The 17361-nt window shown below is 49.5% G+C and overlaps 1 protein-coding gene across 3 annotated transcripts in view; it reads left to right on the plus strand.

The window, feature by feature from the left end:
- Positions 1-5570: 5570 nt before the first annotated feature.
- Positions 5571-17361, plus strand: part of ZER1 (zyg-11 related cell cycle regulator) — a 31661-nt gene continuing 19870 nt past the window's right edge. For 2 of the 3 annotated variants that reach the window (XM_047831493.1, XM_047831494.1), the window contains exon 1: positions 5571-5709. The gene's annotated coding sequence lies outside the window, so the exon portion shown is untranslated. The remainder of the gene's footprint in view (positions 5710-17361) is intronic. The other variant, XM_047831491.1, reaches the window with a different exon arrangement.

Consider the following 17361-nt stretch of genomic DNA (forward strand, 5'->3'; position numbering starts at 1 on the left):
CCAAAGTCGGACACTTAACTGGCTGAACCACCCAGGCACCCCATATCTTATTGTAGTTTCACTGTGCCTTTCCTTGAAGACTAATGATGTTGAGTATCTTCTCATGTGTTTGCCATTCATATACGTTCTTTGGAAAAGTTATCCGTTCAAATCTATTGCCCATGTTTTATTGAATCGCCTGCTTTCTCGCTGAAATTGAGTTTTGAGAATATTTTCAGGAACTCTCTTCATCTTGCAAAACTGAAACTGTATACTCCCTACACAACTCATTCTCTCCTTCCTCCCCTCCCCCCTGCCCCTGGTAACCCCCATTCTACTCTCTGTCTTATGAATTTGACCACTCTAGATACCTCGTGTAAGTGGAATCATATAGTATTTATCTTTTTGTGACTGCTTTATTTCACTTAGCGTGCTGTCTTTGATGTTCATCCACATTGCTGCATGAGGTAGACTGTCCTTCCTTTCTAAGGCTGAATACTATTCCATTGTATGTATGTGCCACATTTTGTTTATCCGTCCATCTGCCACAACATGGGTTGCTTCTACTTTTTGGCTATTGTAAATAATGCTACCGTGAATGTGGGTGTACAAATATCTCTTCGAGACTCTGTTTTCAATGCTTTGGGGCAGATACCTAGAAGTCGAGTTCCTGGGCCATATGTAGAATTACCATTCTATTTTTCTTTATTATTTTTAAAGATCTTGTTTTTTTTAAGTAATCTCTACACCCAACTTGGGGTTTGAACTCACAACTCAGATATAAAGAGAATCTCCACTCTGGGTTCAATCTCACGAACTGTGAGCTCATGACCTGAGCCCAAAACAAGAGTCAGACACTCAACTTACTGAGCCACTCAGACGCCCCCCCCCCCGTTTATATTTTTTAAATTCATCCTGCATTATGAGTTTATATATACACATTTATAAATGCATTTCAACAGCTTTATTGGCATATAATTAATATACTATACATTTATAGGGTAAATTTATTTATTTATTTATTTTTGAGAGAGAGAGAGAGAGAGAGAGAGAGAGAGAGAGAGAGAGAGACAGATCATGAGCAGGGGAGTGGCAGAGAGAGACAGAGACACAGAATCCCAAGCAGTCTCCAGGCTCTGAGCTGTCAGCACAGAGCCAACGCGGGGCTCAAACTCACGAGCCAGGAGATCATGACCTGAGCTGAAGTTGGACGCTCAACTGACTGAGTCACCCAGGTGCCCCTATTTTTATCTATTTTTGAGAGAGAGGGCAGGGGAGGGACAGAGAGAGAGGGACACAGAGGATCTGAAGCGGGCTCTGTACTGCCCGATGTGGGGCTTGAACTCACAAACCAACAATGTGTGAGATCGTGACCTGAGCCAAAGTCAGTAACTTAATTGACTGAGCCACCCAGGTGCCCCTAGAGCGTGCATTTAAAGTGGACAATTCAAGGGCACCTGACTGGCTCAGTTGGTAGAGCGTGGGACTCTTGATCTCAGGGTTGTGAGGTTGAGCCCCATGTTGGGTGTAGAGTTTACTTAAACAAACAAACAAACAAACAAAAACCCAGGGGATCCTGGCTGGCTTAGTTGTTTGAGCAGCCCACTTTGGCTCATGTCATGATCTCACGGTTCATGAGTTAGGGCCCTGAATCCGGCTCTGTGCTGAGAGCTCAGGCAGAGCCTAGAGCCTGCTTCAGATTCTGTGTCTCCCTCTCTCTGCCCCTCCCCCCTCCTCAAAAATAAACGCTAATTTTTTTTTAATAAATAAATAAAATGAACACCTCGGTGTGGCTGGAAGAATTTTCTCTGTCCTTCAAGGTCTTTCTAGCTGGACTAAGAATCAAGTTGACATGAAACACATTAACAGGAGGAAATCAGATTTCATGTACATGCAAGGAATCCACACAGATGTGGAAATTCCAAAAACAGTGAGGCAAAGGGAGCTATGTATGTCATTTTGAACCAAGAAGAAGGGGGATAGGAGTCTGAGACATCAAAAGAAAAAAATTAATTCATAGGAAGATGAAAAAGAGTAAATGTTTGGTAAACACGTGTTTGCTGGGCCACCCAGAAACAATGGGACACAGAGGACTTTGATCAAGGGGGCCTTGCTAGGTTCCTCTCTGTCTACTACACCTAGCTCATAATATAGTGTAGTTGTCTATAGTGATAGCTCTCTTCCTGGAGCAGGCCCTCTATCAATTCTTTTCAAACAGTTGAGGGTGGGGAGGGGAACTATAGAGCTTTTCCTGAATCTGCTGGGCTTCAATTGCTTGCTTTTTTTTTTTTTTAAGTTTATTTATTTATTTTGAGAGAGAGCACAAGTGGGAAAGGGGCAAGAGAGAAGGAGAGAGAGAATCCCAAGCAGGCTCCTCGCTGATGTCGGTGCAGAGCTTGACATGGGGCTTGAACTCATGAACCATGAGATCATGTCTTGAGCAGAAATCAAGAGTCAGATACTTAAATGACTGAGCCATCCAGGCACCCTGCCCTCCAACTGCTTTTTGATTCAAAATAATCTTCATGCCAATGCGCACCATCTTGGGGCTGCCTTCCCTTGGCCTCTACCAGTGATTTTCAGAATATTCAGTTATACACATATAACTATTTTCTATCATCACCCCATAAAGAAGCCTTGTACCCACCGGCAGTCATTCCCATTTCCCCCATCTCCTCAGCCCTAGGCAAGTACTAATCTACTAATCTACTAATCTGTCTCTATAGAATTGTCTATTTCAACATATGAATAGGCTCATGCACTGTATGGTCTTTTGTGACTTGTTTCTTTCATTTAGCACGTTTTCAAGGTCCATCTATGTTGTAGCATATCGACACCTCATTCCTTGTTATTGCTAAATAATATTTCATTGTATGAACATACCATTCCATATCATTACCATTTACCGGTTGATGGACAGTTGGGTTGTGTCCACTACTTTTTTTTTAATATTTCTTTAAATGTTTACTTTTTTTTGAAGGAGAGAGAGAAAGACAGAGCGTGAGTAGGGGAGGGGCAGAGAGAAGGAAACACAATTCAAAGCAGGCTCCAGGCTCTGAGCTATCAGCACAGAGACTGATGCGGGGCTCGAACTCATGACCCATGAGATCATGACCTGAGCCGAAGTCAGATGCTTAACGGACTGAGCCACCCAGGCGCTCCAAGTTGTGTCCACTTCTTGACTATTATGAATTATGCTGCTATGAACATTTTCTTTTGGGTATACACCTAGGAGAGGATTTGCTAGGTTATATGGTAACTCTGTTTAACTTTCTAAGAAACTGCCAAACTGTTTTCCAAAGGAGCTAACCCTTCTGAAATTCCCATCAGCAACTTACCAGGGCTCCCATCTCTCTACATCCTCAGCAATACCTGTTACTGTCTGTCTCTTTGATCACATCCCTCCTAAGAACATGAAGTTATACCTCACTGTGGTTTTAATTTTTTTATCTGAGAGACAGAGCGAGCATGCAAGTGGGGAAGAGGGGCGGGGGGGGGGGGAGAGAGAGAGAGAGAGAGAGAGAGAGAGAGAGAGAATCTTAAGCAGGCTCCACGTTCAGCCCAACTCGGGGTTCCATCCCATGACCCTGGGATCATGACCTGAGTCAAAATCAGGAGTTAGACCCTCAACTGACTAAGCTACCCAGGCACCCCTCATTGTGGATTTGATTTGCATTTCCTTGATGACTAATGATGTTGAGCATCTTTTCATGTGCTTGCTGGCCATTTGTATAATTTTGGGGGAGAAATGTCTATTTAGCTCTTTTGCCTATTGTAAATTGGGTTATTTGCCTTTTTGTTATTTTGTTGCAAATTCCTTACATATTTTGGATTACTAGTACTTTATCAGATATATGACTTGCAGATAGCTTCTCCCATGCTGTGGGTTATCTTTTTACTTTCTTGATGTTGCCCTTTGAAGCCTAACATTTTTAAATGTTTTTAAAATGTTTATTTTGATAAAGAGAGAGAGAGAGAATGTACACTCCACACTGTTGGCATGGAGCCTGATGTAGGGTTGGATCTCATGAACCATGATGAGATCGTGAACCAAACCGAAATCAAGAGTTGCACACTCAATGGACTGAGCCATCCAGGTGCCCCTAAAAGTTCTTAATTTTGATGAAATTCAATTTGTTTGTATTTTTTTTTCACTGATGCTTTTCCTGTTGTATCTAAGAGACCATTGCCAGTCACAGACTGACTCCTACATTTTCTCCTCAGAGTCTCATTGCTTCAGCTCTTACATACACACGCATATTTTATGTATATGTAAAGGACTAAGGGGGATACTTACCAAACTGTTAAGAGTGGTCATTTCTGGGGAAGGGAATGAAATTGGGGTTGGGTTAGGGTTTGAATGGGGATTTTCATTTTTTCCCCACCATGTGTTTCTGTACTGTTTGGATTTTTTTTTTTTTTTTTTTTTTTTTTTTTTTTTTTTTTTTTTTTGCAGGCATGTCGTACTTTGGTAATTTGAAATCATCAGTAGACTTTTCAAAGGATTCAAAATCGTGCAAACATGATCGCATATGGTCAAAGACTAAAAAGTACTACGCAAAAGAAAAAAAAAATTGTGCAAACCTAGGGCATTAGAATGGGGTGGGAGTGTGGGGTCATGTCAAGAAAGTAGCCTCTAACCTGAGACCAGAAGGTGAAATAGTGTGTTGGATCCAGATACGGCAAGAACTGTGTTGGATGTAGATGCGGCGAGAAGAGTGTGCAGCTGGGAAGAAATTATTTGAGCCCCAGGAGAGAAGGGGAATCATTAAAAGAACCAAAAATGTTTTAAACGGTGTGGATTGGAGAATGGAAGGGAGGGCAAGTAAGAGGAGGGGGACAAGAGGCTGGAGAGGGAGACAGGTGACAGATGACCCCAGTCATCTACGTTCAGGGTTGTAAGCAGGGGAGTGAGCTGATCAGCTCCGAGTCTGGGAAAAAACCCTCCGGGACTGTGGGGAGAAGGAGGGGAAGGCGCGTGAAGACGCTGCCGCCGAAATCCAGGGAAGAGATGATGTGGACAGAGTCGGGCACTACTGGGGGGGAGGAGGGGGACTCCAAACCAGAGGGTCTGAGCGATCGCCAGGACTTGGCGACTGGAATTGGAACTGAGGGAAACGCAGGAGCCAGGGCCGACTCCCAGATCCTCACCTGGCGGCCCGGGAAGCAGAGGGCGAAGCTGGCGCGCGTCGGGCCGCGTGGGAGAGCGCTACCTGTGGAGAACCCGGGGTAGGCGTTCGATGGGGCGCCCAGGCGCGGGGCGGGGGAGGGGGCGCCCAGGGAGACGTCGGCGCTGACGCGGAAGGTGGAGTCCGTCCCGCCCCTCACCACCGCTCGGGCTCCGCTGGCCGGCAGGCCTGAGCGGGCCCCGGGTCAGTGTCACACGGCGGGTCCCCCCGAGGCCAGGGAGCACCCCGAGGTGCGTGCTCGCGGCCCGGTGGGGCCCACCCGCTCTCCGCCACTCGCAGACCGGGCTCGGCCGGGAGAGGAGCCGCGGCGCGCCCCGGAACCTTCGGCCGCCGCAGCCCGTGTTCGCCGCGGGACCCGTCGAGGGGCACCAGTTCGCTGTTGCTAAGGGGCGGCCCCGGAAGTGACGCGCCCCGGGTTTGTTGACAGCGGAGGCGGCGGCGGCTGCAGGCTCCGAGCCTCTGGAGCCGGATCGGGGGAGGGGCCGGGCCCCGGAGCCAGCACCCGGCGGCCCTCGGCCCCGCCCGCAGCCCTAAGGGCAAGGTAACGGCCACCGGGTCCCACCCCCGGCGCGACCCCCTCCCGCCTGGGGCTCCAGTCCCCGGGATCCCAAGCTCCGCCCCGCCGACCCCCGTCTCCCGCAGACCCCGGCCCTAGCCTAACGAGATCCCCTGTCTCCCCAGGCGCCCTGGCCCCAGATTCTCCCGGGCCGCATCCTCCGCTTCTCCTCGCGGAGGAAGCGAGCATCCCGTCCGCTCCCGCGGCCGAGGGATTTATCTGCGTCCTCCCCCTTTCCCTCCTGCCTCAGGCGCCTCAGCATCGCCTCTGCAACCTTTTGCACAGGTCCAATTCGGCCAATGGTGGGAGGGCTCCCTTCTCTGTCCCTGCTGCCAGGTCCGAGAAACGTGCCTTTAAAACTGAGCTCCCTTTCTCCAGAAAGAAAATGACTCCCTGCCGGATGCCCCTACAAAATGGGGGATCGACCTAGGACTAAAAGGGCTACCCTCTGCCCCTCCTACCTGTTGGACGAGCTTAAGTTCCTCCAAAGCAATGCTTAAAAGCTCAGGGACGGCTGGGATTCTGGAACGGCTCCCAAAAGGAATGACAAGGTGCAGGAAATCCAACAGGATGAGAAGGGGATGGGCTGGGGTTGCAAACCTGAGGGCAAGGGGAGCCTGATAGGTGAGTTGAAAGTGAAACTGACTGCTGGCCACTATAGCTCTGTGGGTGGAAATTGACTTGGCTGCTCTTTGGCCCAAGGAGTCCAAGATTTCCAGTCTTTGCCTGTGCCTGTCAGCGTGCTTGGTGTTTGAGGGCGGAAGGCCTGATGCCTCCACAGGGCGTATGATCTTTCCCACAGAATATTTCTCTTCAGGGTTCAAAATGGGTAGAAGAAGCATTGAAGACAGCTTGGAAAAAAGTAAGAGGAGGCTATGCTTAGAGCAGGAGGTGGGGGCCGGTGGTGAGGGGTCTCTGTTTCAGTTCATTGCTTCATTCAGAAAGTAAGAATTATAAAATATGTAGGGTGCAATAAGTGACATGGAGAAGAATAAAGCAGGAAGGGCCAAGGGAAGGTCCAGAGAGTGGGTTCACCTTTTTATAGACGTTGATCAGAGAAGGTCTCTAATAAGGTGATATCTGAACAAAAACCCAAAGGGGGGTGGGGGGGTGGAGGGAGCAAACCATGCATCTCTCTACAGTCAGAGCATTCAACAGCAAGTGCAAAGGTCCTGAGGTAGTGTACCTGATGATTTCAGGAAACAGCCAGAGGACAGTAGGGCTGGAGCAGAGTGAAGGAGGGGAAGTGGGAACCAGATAACGGTGGGAAGAATGTCAGGGGCTGTCCATGTGACGCAGGGTCACAGTATCTAATGGAGCATCCTTTCGGAACTGTGCTAACGTGGTGTCTGGTGGTCAGAGAAAATATAGATTTGTTTTAAGTGACAAATAGCCGCTGTACTCTGGTCTGGCATTATAAGTACCCCTTTTCCATCTTTGTAATGACCCCTGATGGGATTAATACCAAAAGGACAGCCATAGAGCACTGTAGTGTTAAATCAGATCATGCAGCTGCTTCCTGGTTGTGAGAACTTGGGCAAGGGACCACCTCAGTGTCCTCATCTGCAGAGTAGGCTTGTTGGGCTTAATGAGACATCATGCACTACAGTGCTTACTTAGCACGCTATTTAGCACATATTAATGACTCGGTATGTGGCACTTGTGATGATGGCAACGGCCATGATGAGGAACTGTTTGCATGTGTCTACCTCCAAGCCTTTCTTTTTCGCACCAGCTGGTGGTGCCACCAGCTCTGGCTGCCTCCCTGAGCTAGTAGAATTTTGGAGAACAGTGGGGGTGGGGAGACAAAGTGGAAACTTCCTGTCACCCTTCAGTGGGAACAATGGTTGCATATCCTACAGGGAGGACGGTAGCTTGGTCTTGGCTTTCTTGAGGACAGCAGAAGGGGATGGGACCTTTTACAAAAGAGCCCAGCAAATCCCCATTCTGCCACATAAAATAAACAAGATGATGGTGTTGACGTAAATATGCCATGGACAGGTTGGGAAGGGCAGTCTATGTTGGCCCCTGACGTGCCGTTGGGGTGCGTGTGCGCCTGATCTGCTGATGCAGAGTGTTAATCCAAGAAGTACCCAGCAGAGGCTCAGATTTTGCAGCCTGCCTTATAGGGAGTGGAACAATGGTTGATCTCCCTCCTCACCCCCCAAGCCTGGACTATATCATCAGGCCTGGGTCATAAGCTAAGCAGGGCGACTGGGCCAGATGATTTAAAAATGAAAAGCCAGAGCTCTTAGACGCCGAGAGCCAGCATATCCGAGCAGCTGCCGTGGCTAGAACCTAGGACTAGTCATCTGGGGACCTGGGTTCAAGCCCCAGCTCTGCTGCTGGCTCACCGTGTGAACTTGGGCAAGTTCCAATCCCCTGCCTGGGCCTCGGTTTTCCTATCTGTATGCCAACTCTGAGGATGAAATGAAACATGGGTCGTGAAAGAATTTGGTGCACTCTAGAGCTCACTACAAAGGTAAAGGACAGTTCTGGTTATTATTAGGGCCATCGGGATTCTGCACTCATATTTTTGGGGCAGAGAGCTTTAGTACCTCAGCTGTTCTTCATTCCTGAAATGCCAGTTCAGGGACCCCAGGTGGGTCATCGATTTGGGCAGCAGCATTCTTTATCTGGCTCAATCACTAAAGCTGATTTTCCACCTTCCAAAATGAACAGAAGGGTCTCCCCAAGCATAAGTTCCTAGGAGATCACTCCATAATGATTGGTCACCACCTTCTTGACGTTATCTCGTGGCACCTCCTCACTAACGCCACAAGGTAGGCGCCGTTTGCAACCCATTGACCAATAAGGACCCTGACGGAATCATTGAGGCTGGTAAATATTGCTTGGGGGGGGGGGGGGTCTTGTGCAGCTGAGGCTCCTTCATCTGCCACCAACCAGCCACACACTCACTGCGTCATGGAGACCCTATGGATCACACGAGGTCCCCGCTGAGAACCTCCCAGTCCTGTGGCCAAAATGATATATGCCCATAGGACAGTTCCCAGCAATACCATAACATCTGTGCTCAGGGTCTGAGGACACTCAGGGTTGTAAGGAGTCAGTGAAGGCTCATCCGCAGAGAGGAGACCTGAGGCGAGGAGAAATGGTTCCTGCCCACCGCGTAGTGGTAAAGAGAGCCAAGCACGTAGTGGGGGACCTTGGACAAATCATCACACATATTTGAACCACACAGTTTGTTCCTCTGGAAAACAAAATAATGTGGCCCTCGTAGGTTATTTGTGCCTTCAGCGAGAGCATGCATGGGAAGCTTGAAGCTCTAAGTCTTGAACTAACGCATCCCTCTATGGCTATTGCCGTGTCCCCGTAGACCCTCGTACCTAAACATAGTCCATGGCAAATTACCTCACCATTCAGAGCCCCAGCCTCCTCATCTGCAAGCTGTAGGTTTTAATAATTCCTGCTTCGTGTGGTTGTGGAGAGAATTTAACGGCTTAACATGTATCAAGTACTTAGCAGAGTTCTTGGAATATGGTGCTCAGTGTGGGTGCGATCACTTAAAAAAGGTTTTTTAAATGTGTGATTTATTTTTGAGAGCGAGAGAGACAGAGCATGAGCGGGGGAGGGGCAAGGGGAGGAGGCAGGGAAACACAGAATCCAAAGCAGGCTCCAGGCTCTGAGCTGCCAGCACAGAGCCTGACGCGGGGCTCGAACTCACAAACCACGAGATCCCGACCTGAGCCAAAGTCAGACGCTTAACCAACTGAGGCACCCAGGTGCCCTGATGGATGTTTGTTTATTTCTGAGAGACAGAGAGAGAGGCAGAGCACGAGCGAGAGAGGGGGCAGAGACAGAGGGAGACACAGAATCTGAAGCAGGTTCCAGACTCTGAGCTGTCAGCTCAGAGCCTGATGCGGGGCTCGAACTCACAAACCGTGAGATCACGACCTGAGCCAAAGTCTGATGCCTAGTGCAAGCTTGGAACTCAGGTAGTAGCCCCAAGGCCCCTCTGCCTCCAGGTGGCACCAGTGAGTGGTGAGGTGCGTTCCTCCCTCATTCCATTTCCCCTGTCTTCCTAACCTAACCCACTCTGCCGATTAGGCTGTGCGGGCCAGACCCCTTGGGATGCTTTCCGATCCTGGCCGCCTTCACCTTTGCCCCTGGGACACCCTGGCACTTGCCCGGACTCCCCTCACACCAGCTTCCCGCCCCCCCGATATCTGGCCTGGGATCTGCTCCTGGAAAGCTTCCAGCTTCTGTAAATAGGGCATTTGTTTGGACTTTTCCCCCCCAGCTCTTGGGTTAATATTTCACAGGGTGGGCGCTGCTCCAAGGCTCAGAACTTCTGGCTCCCCCAGCCTGTCGGCCGGGTGTCAGGTCACCGCCGGGATCCCACGCTCCCTTGTCTGGACCGCAGTTTCTCTTTCGCCTGCGCTGCATGGACAGAAGACTTAATGGTGTGGTGACAAGTGCGAGTTTGGTTTAGGATTGTGTCCCCTGTTGTCATTTGTGTGGTTGCAGGCAAGCCTCAGTGTCTTCATCAGGAAGCCGGGTATGATCAGTTGTCAATACCTCATGCTGCTGGAGTGAGGTCAGGGCAAAGGCAAACCTTTATTGTGATGCATGCCAGGCACAGGCTGGCACAGAGGATCCCGGAGCCTGCAAGCAAAAAGGATTCCCATCCTCCCAGAGCTCATGGGCTGGGGGAGGGGTTGTTAGACAATTGTTATACAAATGACAATTAGCTTCAAGTGCAGGATCCTAGGGAATGTCATTTGTTGGTTAAATAAGGAACTATTTAATGCGGTTCAAGCGCGAGGGGCTCAGCGCCCCATCTGGAAGCAACCAGCACGGAGAGGCTTCGGCCACCGCTTCTGTTTTCTCCCTTCTCTCTCCTCTGCTCCCCACTCCCCCACGCCACCATGTCATAGCTCAGGATGGATCCAGTGTAAAGAACCTGCTAGAGAAGTGACGGAGGAAGACACGGGGCTCTTACTGTGTCGCAGTTGCCAGCTTGTGCCCGGTTGCCAGTATCCCAGATGGCCAGTGACTGCCGTGGGAACAAGGAGCCCTCGTGGGTGGGAGTGGGGAGGGGAGAGATGACTGTGTCTGGCGGGCGCCAGACCTGCAACCAGATGGGGCACCAGTGGCAGGGTGCCCCACACCTCCCCGCCTCCGGCCTCTTCCTCCTCCGGCTCATCTCACCCCCAAACAGCGGGGGCCACACGGCCAAAGGGCAGTTAGCAAATGGTACCATCTGCCTGGTGTGTTTCTAGGGGGCTTTGGGTGCCCTTGGTGGCTGAAAGGGTCCTGTTCCTTCCACCTGGGGAGCGGGGCTGGGGCCTGGCGGCTACCTTCGTGACTGGGCTCAGTCCTGCAGAAAAGGCAAAACCCCTGGTGGCGTCCTCTCGTTCCGAGTGGTGAGCATTCCCCTGTGGCCACTGGGGCCCCACAGTGCCCTGGCGTGGCCGGCAGGGAGGATACAAGAGTGTGCCTTGTCCCCGGGTGCCATGCGTGGCACAACTTACAAGTCCCTTCGTCCCTTCCACGGGCGTGTGTGGAAACCCTACGAGGTGTCAGGCCCACACAGGGTGTCCAGCAAACTGCCATGGAACTGGGCCTGTCGTACCAGGGTCCCGTCCCCTCTGGCCTCAGCCTGTGCACATCTATTCCTTCTTGCTGGAACACCCTTCCCTTCTATCCCCACCTCCAGAGTTAAGTATGACTCATCTTTTGGGTCCCAGCTGAAATGTCACTTCCGAGGAAGCCTGCCCATGACTCGCCAGTCCAGGGCAGGTCCCCTGGCACAGGCACGCGGGGCCCCAGGTGCCTCCTTCCCCCTGAGGACACTGGTCCCGGGTACGTGGCGTGGGGTTCGTGTGCTTTTTAGGTGCATGTCTGTCTCCCCTCGGAGTGAGTATGCTCCACAAGGACAGGGACCTCACCTGGTTTCACCCACCACTGGACCCACAGTGCCCAGCGGACAGGTACCAAGTGAATACGTAAGTGACCTGGGCTCAGCGCAGGGATGATGCCACGTAAGACAGCCAGGTTCCTGGCCTCATGGAGCTGGGCAGCTGGAAGGGGAGTCGGATAACTAAACCAGCATTAGTTCAAAGTATTAGTTGTTGTGGTGGGGCCATGGGGGCACACAGCAGGAGCACCCTGGCGGGGCAGGGAAGTGTCCCCAGAGGAAGTGAGGTCGACACCAAGGCCCGAGGTGTACAGGCGGCAGCCAACGAAGGAGAGGTCAAAGGCGGCGTGGGCTGGAGGGGGTAGGTATGCTTCCCGGAGGAGGGGCATGAATGCGTTTTAGGGGCGGGAGTAGTATTTAGAGTAGAAAGTGGGAGAATTTGTTGAACTGGGATGGTCCTGGTTGAAAGAAAATAGACTGAGCAAAGGTCTGAAGGTGACCCTGTGCGTAGGGCCTATTGCCAGTACCGCGAAGGAGGCCGGGCCAGCTGCAGTAGGGGCCAGTGGGCACTGAGTGGGCCAGAAAGCTGGCTGTGGTTCCGGAGGCCTGCGGTGCCTGCTGGAAGAGATAGGACTTGGCTTCCAGCAGGATGGGCCTCCCTGCCAGCGGTGCTCCCCTGGCTCCTGTTGCCCCGGGAAGATCTGGGAGTGAATGAAGGCAGAGGAGGGCCATGCCCGGTGCCCGAGCAGCCTGTTTATTGTGCCTTCCCTCAAGGGTGGCACACGGCCAGTGGGACAGCTGGCACCACAGGCCTTGTGGCAAGAGACCCAGGCCTGGGGAGCACAGACCTTGAACTGGGCAGGGACAGACCCTGCTGTGTCGGGGATCACAGCAGGTGAGGCAGGACAATGGTAATGGTGACAATGACAACGGTAATAATAGCTGCTTTTTATTGAGTAGTTACCACGTGCCAGGCCCCATGCTGGTATCTTTTGATATTCTATGTTATCTTCGCACAGTACTCCCTGTTTTAGAGGAGAAACTGAGGCACAGAGGGATGAAGACACTTGTTCACCAAGTGCACCTGCTCTTAAGCAGCAGGGCTGGGACTTGAAGCTGCGTGGGCCTGACTCCAGAGCTCTCAGCGCACTGTCACCAGTAAGCGGTGGTGCCAGCACTGAGACCTTGCAATGTCTGAGGGCACAGGGCTCTGTGGCTGCCCACTGGATTTCTGGAGCAGCCCAGAAGGCTCAGATAGGGACACAGGGGCTCCAGGAAGCCGGGGGAACTGCTGGGCCCTGAACTGCTTCAGAGCTCTCCAAGGGGTGATATGGTGGAGTCCAAGAGACCAGATTCAAATCCCAGTTTGGACAGAGTAGCCTCTCTGAGCCCGAGTTTTCTCATCTGGAAGACGGGATCATAACCACCATCTATTCTGTACTGAGTCTCATCAAGCCGGAGACTAAACGCTTCCCCAACATCTCATTTACTCCAACAGCCCTGTGAAGTGGGGATGATTGTCCCCATTTTCCAAATGAGGAAACTGAGGTCCAGAGAGGTTAAGTAATGTACAGTGAATTGTAGAAGTGGGTTGAAACAGATCTGACCACAGAGTCTGCATGTCAAAAAAACAAAAGCAAAAAGCAAACCCCAAAACAACTATTGAAGTATAACCTAGATAGGGAAAAGAAGGCATGGAAAGCGTGAGTGGGCAGTTTGATGAATGTCCTGTCCCAGAGGTCCCCGGCCCCTTTCTAATCACCACGGGTCCATTTTGCCTATCTCCTCCACCCTTTCCGATACAGACCCTGGTAGAAAGCTGGTTGGGGATTAATTCCTGACGATCCTCGGTTCTATAAGTGGCTTTTTCTACCTTGTTCACTCAAGTTGAATACGAAGGTTCAGTTTTCATCCTCAGCCACTTGTAGCTGAGGAGATACACTCTCAGAGCATCATTTAACTGAAGCCTAGTCCCCTCTAAATGTAGACCTCTTTGGTGTCCAGGCCATTTTATTAACTTTTATTGAATTATACATTTTTTAAGTTTACTGTGAGAGAGAGCACGTGAGCTGGGGGAGGGCCCAAGAGAGAGGGAGAGAGAGAATCACAAGCAGGCTCCATACTGTCAGCACAGAGCCCGACCCAGGGCTCTATCCCATGGCTGTGAGATCATGACCTGAGCCGAATAGTCGGATGCTTGACTGACTGAGCCACCCAGGCACCTCTATAATTTACATTTTTAAAAATCACACATCATGATATACAACTCCTGAATATTCACAAAGTGAATGCTGGACATATTCAGATAAGGGACTAGAATCTTCTCAGCACCCAGCCAAATCCCCAAAGTAACTGCAATCCTGACTTCTACCACCACAGATCAGATTTTTCTTTTCTTTTTTTTTTTTTAGGGTTATTTATTTATTTATTGAGAGAGAGAGAGAGCAGGGGAGGGGCAGAGAGAGGGAAAGAGAGAGAATCCCAAGCAGACTCCATACCAGCAGCATGGAGTCTGACATGGGGCTCACACCCACAGACTGAGATCATGACCTGAGTTGAAACCGAGAGGAGGACGCATAACCAACTGAATCACCCAGGTGCCCCTCTGTATTTTTAAAGTTAAATTTTATCGGGGGCGCCTGGGTGGCGCAGTCGGTTAAGCGTCCGACTTCAGCTCAGGTCACGATCTCGCGGTCCGTGAGTTCGAGCCCCGCGTCAGGCTCTGGGCTGATGGCCCAGAGCCTGGAGCCTGTTTCCGATTCTGTGTCTCCCTCTCTCTCTGCCCCTCCCCCGTTCATGCTCTGTCTCTCTCTGTCCCAAAAATAAATAAACATTGAAAAAAAAATAAAGTTAAATTTTATCAAATTTTATTTATTTTTGAGAGAGAGAGCACAATTTGGGGGGGGGGGAAGGACAGAGGAAGAGGGAGAAAGAATCTTAAGCAAGCTCCATGCTCAGTGCAAAGCCCGATGTGGGGCTTGATCCCACAACCCTAGGATTGTGACCTTAGCCAAAATCAAGAGTCGGACACTTAACCAACTGAGCCACCCAGGCACCCCTATTTTATTCTATTTTATTTTATTTTATTTTATTTTATTTTATTTTATTTTATTTTAGAGAGAGCGTGCACATGCAAGCTGGTGGGGGGACACAGGGAGAAAGAGAGAGAGAATCTCAAGCAGTGTCCACGCTCAGCATGGAGCCAAGATTGGGGCTCAGTCCCATGACCCTAGTATCTTGACCGGAGCTGAAGTCAAGAGGCAGCCACTCAAGTGACTGAGCCACCCAGGCGCCTCAGATTGTTCTGTTTTTTAGCTTAGTGGAGTAAAACATGAATGGATTCATTTGGTATAAAATATGGTATAAGCTCTCTTATGTCTGACTTCTTTCACTGAACACTGTGGGGTTCACCCAAGCCATTGTGTTAACAATAGTTTGTGCGTTCTCATTGCCATTAGTATTTCGTTGGTGATTACACCGTAATTATTCATTCTAATGTCAGGGACATTCAGATTCCTTTCTGGTTTTGGCTACTCCGAATAATACTGCTGTGAACATTCTGGTCTGTGTCTTTGGGGGAACATTTATATGTGCACCTTTGTTGGGTGTGTACCTACGAATAGAATTGCTGAACATTGAACATACGTGCATATTCAGCTTTGGTAGATAGTGTCATACAATATTCCATTATACTGTCGATGCACACCAATTTTCACTCCCACCAGCAGTGTGGGCGACATCCTGTTGTTCCGTCTTCACTACAGTACAGGCTTGGTGTTGCCTGTATTGTTGTTGTTTCCAGTTGAGCCATTGTGGTGGGTGGGAAATGGTATCTCATTGTGATTTTACGGATTCTGATGAGGCTGAGCCCTTTTGTATATGTTTCCATATGTTCTCTGTCCCTTATGAAATACCTTTTCAAGTCTTTTGCCTTTTCAAGTCAATTTTTCAGTTGGATGCTATGTCCTTTAAAAAAAAAAAAACGATTTTGGAGCAGCTGGCTGGCTCAGTCGGTGGAGCGTGCGACTCTTGATCTCAGGGTGTGAGTTCGAGCCCCATGTTGGGTGTAGAGATTGCTTGAAAAAAATCTTAAAAAAAATGATTTGTAGAAGTTGTTTATGTATTCTGAATATGAATCCTTTGTTGGATATATTATTGGAAATATTTTCTAGGCTGTGGCTTGCCCTTTTTTTTTTTTTAACTTTTTAAATGTTTTATTTATTTTTGAAAGAGAGACAGACAGCATGTGAGTGGGCAAGGGGCAGAGAGAGAGGGTGACACAGAATCCGAAGCAGGCTCCAGGCTCTGAGCTGTCAGCACAGAGCCCGACGCGGGGCTCGAACTCACGGACCGTGAGATCATGACCTGAGCCGAAGTCAGATGCTCCACCGGCTGAGCCACCCAGGCGCCCCTGCCCTTTCTCTTTCTTAATGATATCTTTTGATGAGCAGAGTCTTAACGTTTTAAGGCAGTATGATTTATTTCTATACATGGTTTCTGGGTTTTTTTGCGACCTATTTAAGAAATGATCGCCTACTCTGGAGTCGTAAGATAGACTCCTGTGTTTTCTTCTAGAAACCTTATTGTTCTACCCTTCACATTTAGGCCTGTGGTTCGTCTCAGATTAATCTTTGTGCACGTACGAACAGTAGTTTCTTCACTTCAATGCAGATTGGTGTATCATTTTTTCCTTACGACCCTGCTTAAGGAATCTTTACCTATCTCGAGGTCATGGAAATAGTAAAGGATTTTGGGTTTTTACTAACGGTTTTATTGAGCTACAATTCCTATACCCTACAGTTCACCTATCTAACAGAGATAATTCGTGGTTTTTAATATATTCAGAATTGTGTGACTGTCACCACGATCAATTTTAAGGTATTTTTACCACCCCAGAAGAAACCCCATACCCATTAGCAGTCACTCCCCATTTCCTTACAACCTCCTAGCCCTAGGCAGCCACTATTCCTCTTCTGTCTCCATAGGTTTGCCTGTTCTGGCTAGACACTTCATAAAAATGGAACCATATGACCTTTTGTGTCTGGCTTCTTTCACTTAGCATCGTGTTTTCAAGGTCCACCCGCGTTGTAGCAGTTGCCAATACCTCATTCCTTTTATGGCTGAATAATATTCCATTGTACGGATAGGCCATTTTTGTCTACCCATGCATCACTTGATGGACATTTGCGTTGTCTCCACTTTTGGGCTATTACAAATAATACCAGTGTGAAAACATTAATGTACCGTTTTTTATGGGGACATGTATTTTTGCCACGCTCAGGAGGAGACCTTTCATTCTTTTTTTTTTTTTTTTTTTTTTTTTTTTTTTTTTTAAGTAGGCTCCACACGCAGCATGGAGCCCAGCATGGGGCTTGAACTCACAACCCGCGATCACGACCTGAGCTGAGATCGAGAGTCAGACACTTAACCGACTGAGCCACCCAGGCGCACCAGAACCTTCATTCTTAATCACATACGATGAGATTCAGTGACAACATGTCTGTAAAGCCCTGGCATGTATGAAATGCTCACACAGTGACAGCCATTTACGGGTTAGGTTACATAGTAAGAGACACCCCAGTGTAGCTGTTAACGAAAGCTCCTGTTATCCTCACCCAAGCATTGAGTCCCCAGCACACACATGTCTGCCCGCGGACACTCTGAAGGCAGACAAATGCTTGGAAAAGGCCCCCTGCTCTTTGCAGTTCAAGCCACACGTAGATAGTGGCACAGCAGAGAGAGCAGGCAAGGAATCG

This window comes from Prionailurus viverrinus, chromosome D4 (assembly GCF_022837055.1).
Source record: "Prionailurus viverrinus isolate Anna chromosome D4, UM_Priviv_1.0, whole genome shotgun sequence".
Taxonomy (NCBI): domain Eukaryota; kingdom Metazoa; phylum Chordata; class Mammalia; order Carnivora; family Felidae; genus Prionailurus; species Prionailurus viverrinus.